This window comes from Ambystoma mexicanum, chromosome 4p (assembly GCF_040938575.1).
Source record: "Ambystoma mexicanum isolate Mex_15411 chromosome 4p, UKY_AmexF1_1, whole genome shotgun sequence".
NCBI classification, from domain to species: Eukaryota; Metazoa; Chordata; class Amphibia; order Caudata; family Ambystomatidae; genus Ambystoma; species Ambystoma mexicanum.
In genome coordinates, this window is record NC_090927.1 from 348033164 (window position 1) to 348045513 (window position 12350).

The window sequence follows — 12350 nt, forward strand, 5'->3', positions numbered from 1 at the left end:
ACATGATAAAAAGTGAGACAAATGCCTATCTTTTGCTAACCTAACAAGTTCTTTACCTATCAAACGTAGGCTAAAGGAAAATGACCTTATGTCCAAAACTAGCTGTCCCACACAGTAATACATATAACCAAATCATACAGTAATTATATGGCAGTTTCAACTTCGCAAAATAACATATAACTTCAAACATAACAAAAAAACAAGAATCCTTGTGACCAGGGCTGGATCCCCTTCCACTGGATCAATTTGGGTTGTTTCAACAACCCAAGACCAATTGTAGGAAAGTTCTTTCCACTAGCCAAGTTCCATTCCAACTAGAATACTCAGTTCTTTTCATCCAGTATGTCCTTCTCTTGGCAAAGTGACTAGTTCAGTTTAAAACAAAAACAGTTTTCTCACTAGTAAGACAATTTTCTTCAGTTTTCACAACCTTCTGCTTGGCGAACCAAAAAGACTCTCTTGTCATATATCAAGTTGTAAAGTCAATGTAAAGATAGATAAGATAGATAAAACAAACACACGTGGCACTATATGTTTGGGTATTGTGATGAATCGTGCAAAGTCATCACAGAGTCCCAGCCTAAGGTATTGTCCCATATGGCCAGGGAAAGGCAGACACTACCAGATCCTAACCCTGGGGGTGGTGCCTTAGGGAAGGATCACAAGGGAGGAGAAGGTAGTCAAGAGAAGGTGGTGACTCCGTCAGGAGGGATGTAGTATTTGTCCTCTTCTGAGGATGAGGGTCTCCTAATTCCTGAGTATTTAATGGCATGTTGTCATAGTAGGGCCTCCCCTCCCAATTTCCAAATCATGAATCTCCTTATTTTTATGTAACAAATCTTCACAGCCCTTTTTCCCATAATCCTCCGCTAGACAACCCCAATTTGACTCATCATTAGTTCTACAACCTACCCATTGTTCTACACAGTCACTCCAACCTGGGGAAGGAAAACCCCCTTCAAACATTCCAAAATCAGTTTGAGTGTCAATGTGAAGAGAATTGGTCCTGTACCTAGACTTAGACAGGGTTACAAGAAACATGGCAGTACTCCTAGGCATCTGAGTTGAGCAGAATCAAAGACATAACTGACAAGAACAAAAACGTATTAGAGAAAAAATCAAAACATATAAAAGTACTTTTAAGATTATGGTCATCCACAACAGCATCCAAGAGAAAAGAGAGTCCAAAAAAGCATTGTCAGTAATTCCTGCCTCCTTCTCCATGGCCCCCTTCAGATTTTACACTTCAGTAATTGTTGGAGCCAAAGTTCCGTTATCCAAGTAATTAGGAGGCCCTTATGTGCAGCAAGTTGTGCCCAATGTATGGCGAACCCCACCCTCCATAACTGTTAGGAGGTCCGAGATATATCTGTTCTGCAGGGCCACAAGACTCAAAGCCCGAAGTACCTCTTTGATGGCACTGAACGCTAACACTGAGGAATTGACAAATAATAGCAACTCGTAATGGTTATCTGGAGCCATTTTGCATTGACAGAGGATTGCACACCTGGGGTCAATAGAGAGGAGAAAAATGTTTCTGTACAGCTTAACAGTCGAAAAGTATCAAGAATGTTCCTTAGAGCCTCAGAAGATGCTGCTGACACATAGTTAGATTTTTTTGATCTCCTCAAAAATTCAGTTTCTCCAGAGTCCTTCAATGTTCATAGAATGTCCATGTCCAATGGCACAAGGGATGCAGGGGTTACGGGGGACAAATGGGGCACAAAGGTGGACTCAGACAGTGTCAGATGGCTCTGCAGTACCAAAAGGGAAGACACGTACAAAGTGATGATGCTGCATACACCTCTCTAGGCCAGAGGTAATTGTTTGTACGAAAAGGGCCCACATGACCAGAATCAATCGAGCATTGCCGCTGTATCTCCAGCCAAATCAGGAATATGCAGAGTGGTGCCGCAGTTTTAATTTATGCCCACAGGCACTGTGCCATCGCCCTTAAAACACACAAAAATACATGTATGAAACCAGATCTTAGCAGGTTTCTCATGCTCCTTGAGCCATGTCAAGAAGTTCATATATTTTCTCCAAACCTTTCCACATGGCAAATGGCAAATTAGTTTGTGACACCACTTCTTCTGAGAGTCCAACCATCCCTTCAGCCTTGCTGCACTCTTACTGAATTTTCTTTTCGTTGTTAGTCGCTTTTTGCTAGTGGCAGAGGTGTTGAGGTACGTCAGGGGTTTCAGTGTGGACAGCTATTTTTTGCTGCTAGACCGGCATGGCATAGCAATAGCTGCATTTTATGGTGCATGGATGTATGCCGTGCCTGCAGCCTGTGTCCACAGACATGGTGTAAGGTATATGTGGTATAAGGTAAAAAACCCTTTAGACAGATTGGTGTGCATCACAACATATAGTCCACTCAGCAATCTGATAAAAAGTGTGATAAATCGACATTGGCACCTCATAAAACACAGAGGGAGTCTAGACAAGAAACCGGATTTTGCCTTTAAAAGAAATCGGAACTTAAGGGATACTCTGGTACATACGTACATAGACCCAGCAAAAGAATCCAACACGCCATGGGACCTGACCCAGGTGAAAGGACATTACAAATGCGGCCATTGCATTGCATGTGACTTCACAGACACCAAGAAAACATTTGACTATAAAACCATACATTGGGTATTGATGACTCACACAAATTTCAACAGCAAAAATGTGATTTATATCATAGAATGCCTGTGTAGCCTTCTATATGTGGGCAAGCCCATAACAGCTGTTAAGCAGATAATCTCTGAGCACAGGTCGTGCTTTAAGAACAGCGTACCTGACAAACCTCTAGTGGAGCACTATGTAAAAATTGAACATTCCAAAAGGACATGAAATGGTTCATGCTCCAACACGTCATCCCACAGAGACGAGGAGGGGACATGAATCAAGTCTTAACCCATCTGGAACAAAGATGGGACCATAGACTCAAAACGGTGAAGGACGGTCTAAATATCACTGTGGAATAGAAACATTTCTGGCATCACTAAATGTAAGCAAACTGGTGAGAGTAACGATTTTGTTCAGGATTATGCACCACATAGAATTGAGGAATTGAAGATCAAGTAGCCTGTATAGGTTTACATTTTGTGCTGTCATATTTGATATGGTATGTATATGTATATGTCCGAGACTCTGGATTTTGCTGGCCACTAGACCTGATTGTAAGCTAATGGTTATGAGCCTCATGTGTGCAAGATTTTGCATCTTTCGAGTTGCGCAACCTGTTGTATAAACCATGTTAAGAGCTGAGATGCAACCAAAAGGCTAGATATTGGTATGATATCATATCAATCGCCTAATTTTGTATACTGAACATGGAATTAAAGATCAAGTAGCCTGTATAGTTTAACATTTTTGGCTGTCATGTTTGATATGGAATATATATGTGTATGTATTTGTCCAAGACTCTGGATTTTACTGGCCACCAGGACTGTTTGTAAGTGAATGGTGATGAGCCTCATGTGTGGAAGACCTTGGATTTTTCTGGTCACTGAACCTGTTTTATAAACCATGTTAAGAGCTGAGATGTGACAACTGTTTATGCAACCAAAATGCTTGATATTGGCATGATGTCATATCAGTCGCCTAATTTTGTATAATGAACATTGCACTAATCCATCTGTATGTATCCAATGTTCAATAGATACTGCAAGGCCTCATATTCAGCAGGGATACACATCAACAGATTTGTTTAAAAATTCAAGCCAGTTGGCCTTGCTTTTTACGAGCGTTGCACGTTCTGCAGGAGGTTAGTCACCCATGCACCATAGCAGGGCTCTCCAATAATGAGTTTTCTGCAACCAGATCTGGGGCCGCCATGTTGACAGAAGGTGGTTCATCTCATGCAACGCATTTGGTTGTATACTGCACATTTATATTTTGAATAATATGCCCATTATCAGGACCTCCAGCATTCATGTCGCCATGACTACCAAACACTACCAAACAACAAACACGGTGTCTTCCTTTCTCTTGCAACACACCGTGTTACGAGTTTCTCATGCTTCACAATTAGAGTACGCACCTCACCAAGACACTATCAATAGTTCGACTTGTCTTCACGATCTTCCAGGGTTACCAAAATGGCGGCCGCTATTATAAATCAAACAGGTTGCTAGGCAACTGGGCTCGGCGTCAAGATTCAGTTATTCGAGCACAGCTAAATGAACGCTGCGCGGCCGCCAGTTGTTTCCCTTAAATACGATTTATACTGTGTTTATAAGGCTAGACATACTTTTTGAACAAAATGCCACGTTAATTACGGTCGTCTTGCCACTTCCGTAGTAATCATTACTTTTTACATCTTTGTATACAAATTTTGGTACACGATATGGTCCTCTACTAACGACGGCAGCACTTCATTATGCTCTTCTCAGTACCCACATTAACACCCACTAACACATGAGGGGAGGTGTACTTCAGCGAAAGATACCAAAATTATCAGCGCATTATTTAGGTACTGAAACTAGCCTAGATAGGTTGTTTGGGCATATTATTCTTTCTCTAGCCATTGAAGGTGCTCCGACTGATTATCCCACAGAGGACCATACCCCCGTTGTTACAAGGACCACGAGAATATTCAATCAGGCTTTTAAGTCAGATCATTAAGGTACTTTCATCCACAGGCACATTAGTAGAGTCTACAAAAGCACACATCTAACATATGTATTGCATACATTGTGCTGATTTCAGGCACGTTACCTTTTTTGCATTCTTTTCTCTATAGCCATTCGAAGGCATTACGACGGATTACCCCACGGAGAAGTCCAGACACTCCGTTTCCAGTTTCTGGACTAAGAAAATATTCGATCCATTAAGGTACTCTCTCCTTTATCCATAAGTACTTTAGAAGAGTCTATAACAAGCACACACCCAGCATACGTTATGGAGCCTGATGTGTGCTTTTCTCTGCCTTTGGATTTACCTGTTACCCATAGGTTCTCGGGGGTATACACAAGACAAATATCCACTTCAAAGCTCTCCTAGACTTTGCACAGGAGACAACACAATGATCAACTCTGTGGCAAACTCCTGCACACGGTAAGATCAATGACCTATACTTAAGGAACAGGTATTTTTTGCCATAATAAGGCAGCATTTATTTGCTTTTTCAAAGTATGTTAAATTGTCTGAGACTACACACATTCTAAACACCACACATCTCATGTCTTTTTCTAGGCATAGAATCATAGGACACCCAGAATCTCACCTTTTACCGCCCTGATGAAGGCCTACCATATGCCAGCTTCACCAAAAAACCTATATTTGGCCGAAACACAGTAGTGTCGACTACCTATTTGTTTTTAGAGTGTATATTCTCTACACTGTTATTTGAGTACCATTGTTCTGTATTGTTTATACATGTTATTTGTTTACCACACCCCTGCTTCACCTAAGGGACAATACATGTTTTTGTATTTGAATCCATCAATTTGACCTGGAACGAAAAGTATATGTATTATGTGCAAAGTTTATGTCATTAATTGTGTGTCCTACCTTATCATCTTGAACTGTAAAATTTTATTTGTATGCATTAAATTAATTGAGGCAAAACATAGGTGTTTGCTGACCATTTTAACAAGAGCAATTCTTTAAGTTACTCTGGGGAAATGGAAGAGTGTGTGTGGGTCTCATTCACTCTGATCATTTGTTTATATAGGTATACATACCATATGCTTTAATGTAGGTCAGTTCGTTTTCTTGGTCCAATGAGGACAGCATGGTCTCATTGTTCATGTAGGGGTAGGGGGTTTCAGATAATCAGTGTCTGGACTGAGAACAAGGATCCGTACAGCCTGGAGAAGTTGTGAAGTGGGACGACTAGGCGATATGCTGTGCGAGATCTGAGACTGCTTGAGGGATGGTAGGGAAGAATGTTGTCTTGAAGGCATTCCGGACCAGTGTTGTGGATGGTGCGGTGGGTGCGGCACATGGCTTTAAAGGTAGCGCTTCGACCAATCGGGAGCCATTGGAGGACTTTTAGTGTAGGGCTGATGTATACTCTGGGAGGTAGGTTAATGAGTAGGCGTGCAGCAGCGTTTTGGATTCATTGGAGTTTCCTTAGTTGAAACGCTAGAGTACCAAGGTAGAGGCTGTTTGCGTAGTCTAAGCGGGACAGGATGATGGCGTTGATGGCCGAGAAGTGTTGAGGATAGGTGAGGTAAGGGAAAATACACCTGAGAATCAGTATATGGGAGAAACATGTTTTAGATATGGAGGTGGTGTTTTGGGAGAGAGATAAGTCTGTGTCCAATGTGCATCCAAGGTTTTTTACCATGTTTGAATTTGCTGGTGTGGGTCCTAAGGATTGAAGCCACAGAATCGGTTGGGGAAGGAGGGTTGTTTTCCCACAGACTAAGATTTCAGTTTTCCCAGGGTTGAGGATGAGGTGGTTGGTCGACATCCAGTGGTCAATATCCGAGAGGCAAGATGACAGTTCCGGACTGCCGGAGCCTGGACATTTTGGGATTTTAAGGATGATCTGGGTGTCGTCTGCGTAGTTGCAGTGAGTAAGATTGTGGGAGCAGATGATTGCATGCAGGGGTTTTAGGTAGAGGTTGAAGATTAGGGGAGATAGGGATTCTCCATGTGGAACACCTTTTCTTACTGGTGGTGAGGTGGATGTGAATGCGTGGAGGTGCATGATGTGTGAGCGATTTGAGACGAAAGAGGAGATTCGTGAGAGGTCTGTGTTTTTGATTCCTAATGTTTGTAGCCTGTCTAGTAGGACAGTGTGATCAATGGTATTGAAAGATGCAGAGAGGTCAAGGAGGATGAGTAGGTCATCCCAGATGGAGACTAGGGAGGATTTGGTTCCCCTGAGCTGCCTGAAGCCCGATTGCACAGGTTCTAGGAGGTATAGGAGGTCGTTGGCTTCAGTGAATAGGCCAAGCAGCTTGTATACTGCATATTTCATGAGTTTTGGCCATGAAGCATGTGTTGGAGATTGGCCAGTAGTTCTGGGGGAGGAGTGGGTCGAGTGTCGGTTTCTGATGGTGGGTTTGATGTGGAAGGTTTCTAGGGCTACGGGAGGGATCCTGATGTGTGTGAGTGGTTGAGGATTGACCATGTGATACTACCTGCACAGGTTGAGGCTAGGCTGTTTTTGAGGAGTGTGGGTGGTCATAACCACAATTAAATAATGATAGGTGCCACACCTTTGTGGCATATCAATGAAATCAACATGTAATTCCTTATAAGTACCTGAATGTTGGTTTATAACCCCTCTTATCACCCTTATAGTATTTCCTGGATTGAAATCCTTACAGAGTGTGCAATTACCAATAGACCTACTCACCTGCTCAGAGAGGTTGGGCACAAACCAATCCTTGTAAAGTTCTGCTGCAATTTGTCGCTGAGGAGTATGTGCCTGGAAATGCAGTTGTTCCAAAGCCACAAGAAGCAACTCTACCTTCCCCATCAGGTCCTGACTCCACAAGAAATCTGTGGGCGAGAGCGTACACCCCCTCTTCGGCCAAAGCGCCTTTTCCTCTTGTGGTGCTTTTCCCTGCAGTTCAACAATTTGGAATAAGTGTACTGCATTATACGGGACCAGCAACTGTGCCTGTTGGGACATCATTTCAATTTTTGGGATATCTGGGAGTGCCAAATAAGCTTCAGCCTTGGATGATCGGTCCACGGCATCGTTACCAAATGTTACAAAATCAGTTTTGCTAGTATGTGCAGCGCATTTAACATTCCCTACCTCCACAGGCAATGTTAACGCATCAATTAATCATGAAAGCAGTGCAGTATGCTGTACAGGGACCCATCAGATATTCTAAAACCCTCTTTTCTGCCATCTAAATAACCCAGAATGTATTGTTCTGGTAACATATACAGAGTCGGAGTAGATAGTGACTTCCTTCCCCTTACTTATTTCCAGCGCCTCAATAAGCACCACCAAAACGGCTGCTTGCACAGAGTAATGTGATGGCAATCACTTCTCCACCTCCACCCGGTACTCACCACCCACAAGACTTACAACTGCTGCTCCTGTTTGTCTCTCACCAGTATTTTGATCAATCATTGATGATCCATCAACAAAAAGTGTTCCTCCTGTCTTCAAAGCATCTTTATTAACACTTGTACTTGTTCCCTCATCTCCCTCATAGGTCACACAATCATGAGCATCATCACCAGGCTGCACTGTATGAATCCCTTGAACGCAAATGGCATAAAGATAAAACCAACCTGAGTAGATCCACCCTGGCCCGGCACCACCGCCACTACAAAGCCGAAATCCGGAAAGCAAAAAAAGTCCACTACAGCTCTCGAATTCTCAACTGTGAAAACCCCAGCAAGGAACGCCACAAAATCATTTATGAATTCACCAAACCAACCTTTACCTCCAGCCAATCGACCCCATCTCAGTCACTTTGTGACTCACTCTCTCTCCACTTCTACACCCCTGCTCTCGAAAGAACAAATTCTCTCAACAACAAACTGGCCCTCATGTCCCCGGCAAGCAATCCACCCACCTTACCAATCACCCCCCTGCCTGCCACAGCAACAACAACCCAACTCACCTTCAACTCCTTCACACCAATATCAAGAGACCAATTTCTCAAACTTCTCTCTGCGCAGAAACCATCTGACTCACCCCTAGACCCTTGCCCCGCCTCAATCTTCAAAGAAATATTCTCATCTACCTGCGCAAGAAAGTACGCAAGAACCATCATAAACGACTCCCTCTCCTCGGGAATCTTCCTCGACACCTTCAAAACTGCTCATGTCTATCCTCTTCTGAAAAAAACCTTCCCTCGACCCTCTCGACCCAAAAAACTACCGCCCGATCTCAAACAACAGGTTCCTTGCTAAACTCATCGATCAAACTGCATACTCTCAACTAAATGCCTTTGTCGAATCCAACAATCTCCTAGACCCTGCACAATCAGGCTTCAGACCTTGACACAGAACTGAAGCTACTCTGACCTCAATCTGGGACAACCTTAAGATCACGGGTGACTCTGCGGGATGCGCTGCACTAATCCTTCTAGACCTATCGGCCGCCTTTGACACAATCAACCACTCAATCCTCCTCGACTGCCTCCACTCACTAGGAATCTGTGGAAACGCTCTCAAGTGGATAGCATCCTTCCTCAACAATAGGAAACAAATAACCCTCCTCTTCTCCTTTGCTTCCGCCGCCCAACCAGTCAATACCAGAGTTCCGCAAGGAGCATGCCTATCAGCCCTCCTGTTCAACCTCTATATGTCCACCTTCCCAGGAATAATCCACCCGCACAATATCCTGTGCTATAACTATGCCGATGACACCCAATTAATCCTAAAACTCCTCAACTCAAACCCCAATGGTCAGCCTGACCTAGCAGCCTGCCTCTTGATCGCTGGATGACCACCTCCTCTTAAACCCCACTAAAACCAAAATCATGGTGTGTGGCAACACCAAGCTTCTTCCCCACCCTCTACCATGGCCATCATCCATGGGCAATCTGCTGACTACCTCGACCACAGTAAAAACCCTTGGATGCACTCTCGACTCTGACCTAACCCTCTCTCCCCAAATGAACACTGTCTCTAAGTCCTGCCACTACCATCTCAAAATTCTTAGACACATTTTTCCGTACCTCTCCTTCCCGAACAGGCTTGCCGCTGTCCAATCTATTGTAATGTCGAGACTGGACTATGCCAACTCCCTCTACCTCAGGGTCCAATCATACCACCTCATTAAACTACAAAGAGTACAAAACGCTGCAGCCAAATTGCATCTAGCACTTGGCCCAAGAGATCACACCTCTCCAGCTCTCAGAACTCTCCACTGGCTCCCGTTTGGACGAAGGGTGACTTTCAAATCCTTATGCATCTCCCACCAAGCAATGCATAAAACCGGCCCTCTATTCCTACAGGACAAGCTGAAACCTTACCACCCACTGCGCACTCTAAGATCAATCTCTGCCCTCCTTCTAGTGATACCAAACACCAACTCAGTCAGGTTAGGAGGATCATCATTTTCAGCTGTGGCCCCCACTCTATGTAACTCGCTTCCACCCCACATTCGACACACCAAAGACCACCTGTCTTTCTGCAAATTACTGAAAACATGGCTCTTCCCTTAAAGAATCGACGCTTAGAGCAAAATCCATTCCATCAGATGGAACGGATGGAATAGATGGGAGTGGATGGAACGGATGGAGTGGATGGAATGGATGGAGTGGATGGAACGGACGGAGTGAATGAAATGGACAGAGTGGATGGAATGGATGATGTGGATGGAACGGATGATGTGAATGGAAAGGCTGAAATGAATGGAACAGATGAGGTGGATAGAACTGATAGAGTGGATGGAACCGACAGAAGGAATGGAATGGATAGAGTGGATGGAACGAATAGAGTCGATGGAACGGATAGTGGATGGAACGGATAGAATGGATGGAACAGACAGAGTGGATGGAATGGACAGAGTGAAGGGAGTGGATGGAGTGGATGGAATAGATGAAGAGAATGGAATGGATGAAGAGAATGGAACGGATGAAGAGAATGGAGCAGATATAGAGGATAGAACGGGTGAAGTGGATGGAACGGACGAGGTGGATGGAATGGATGAAGTGGTTGGAACGGATGAAGTGGATGGAACGGATTAAGTGTATGGAACAGACGGAGTGGATGGAACGGATGGAGTGGATAGAAAGGATGGGATGAATGGAAAGGATGGAGTGGATGGAAAGGATGGAGTGGCACTGAAAAGGATGGAGTGGATGGAAAGGATGAAATGGATGGAACAGATGAAGTGGATAGAACCGATAGAATGGATGCAACCGACAGAAGGGATAGAACGGAAAGAGTAGATGGAAGGAATAGAATGGACCGAGCGAATGGAACGGATTGAGTGGTTCGAATGGAGAGAGTGGATGGAACAGACAGAGTGAATGGAATAGATGAAGAGAATTAAACAGATGAAGAGAATGGAACAGATAAAGAGAATGGAACAGATGTAGAGAATTGAACCAATTAGTGGATGGAACGGATGAAGTGAATGGAACGGATGAAGTGGATGGAACGGATGAAGTGGATGGAACGGATGGAAGGGATGGAGGGGATGGATGGAGTGATGGAGTAGACAGAACGGATGGAACTGATAGAGTAGATGGAACTCATAGAGAGGATGGAGTGGACAGAGCGGATACAACGGATAGAGTGGATGAAACGGATAGAGTGGCTGGAACAGATAAAGTGGATGGAACAGTTAGAATGGATGGAATAGATGAAGAGAATGAAACAGATGAAGAGAATGGAACAGATGAAGAAGATGGAACGGATAAAATGGATGGAACAGATAAAATGGATGGAACGGAAGAAGTGGATGGAACGGTTGAAGTGGATGGAACGGATTAAGTCGATGGAACAGATTAAGTGGATGGAACGGATGAAGTAGATGGAACAGTTGAAGTGGATGGAATGGATGAGTGGATAAAATGGATGGATAGGATGGAAATGATGGAGTGGATAGAATGGACAGAGTGGATAGAATGGACAGAGTGGATAGAACAGACAGAACGGATGGAATGGATTGAGTAGAATGAGTGGACGGAGTGGATGGAAGGGATGGAGTTGATAGAATGGATGGAATGGATGGAACGGATGTAGTGGATGGAAAGGAAATAGTGTATGGAACGGATGAAATGGATGAAACGGATGAAGTCAATGGAAAGGATGAAGGGGATGGAATGGATGAAGAGGATGAAACGGATGAAGTGGATGAAATGGATGAAGTGGATGAAACTGATGAAGTGGATGGAACGGATGGAGTGGATGGAAAGGATGCAGTGGATGGAAAGGATGGAGTGGATAGATAGGATGGAGTGGATGGAAAGGATGGAGTGGATGGAGCGGATGGAGCATATGGAACGGATGGAGCGGTTGGAACGGATGGAGTGGATGGAGTGGATGGTGTGGATGGAACGGATGGAATGTATGGAACGGAAGGAGTGGATGGAAAGGATCGAGTGGATGGAAAGGATGGAATGTATAGAACAGATGTAAAAAGTGGATGGAGTGGAAGGAAAGGATAGAGTAAATGGAGTGGATGGAAAGGACAGAGCAGTTGGAGCGGATGGAGTGGATATATCTCTATCTCTGTATCTCCTATTATGCTATGTATATTCTATGTACATGTAGCCCCATGTTATCTGTATCACATGTTTACCCTACCCATCCTGCCGCTTTATATACATATGCCTCTATGTACGCCCCCTGTCCTGCTTTCGTGCTTGGTCGCAAGCGCTTTACTGATAACCACCATATCACAGTACAACACTTACTCTCGCCTATACACCATCATTCAAATAGAACACAGCTATACTATGACACATGTGGCC

At 44.0% G+C, this 12350-nt stretch overlaps 1 long non-coding RNA gene across 2 annotated transcripts in view; it reads left to right on the forward strand.

The window, feature by feature from the left end:
• Positions 1-4731: 4731 nt before the first annotated feature.
• The window catches only part of LOC138452582 (uncharacterized), a 329416-nt gene continuing 321797 nt past the window's right edge, over positions 4732-12350 (forward strand). The window contains exons 1-3 of one of the 2 annotated variants that reach the window (XR_011260233.1): positions 4732-4830; positions 4950-5052; positions 5191-5491. This is a non-coding gene — a long non-coding RNA (uncharacterized lncRNA). Of the gene's footprint in view, positions 4831-4949; positions 5053-5190; positions 5492-12350 lie in introns of those variants that run through there. The other variant, XR_011260234.1, reaches the window with a different exon arrangement.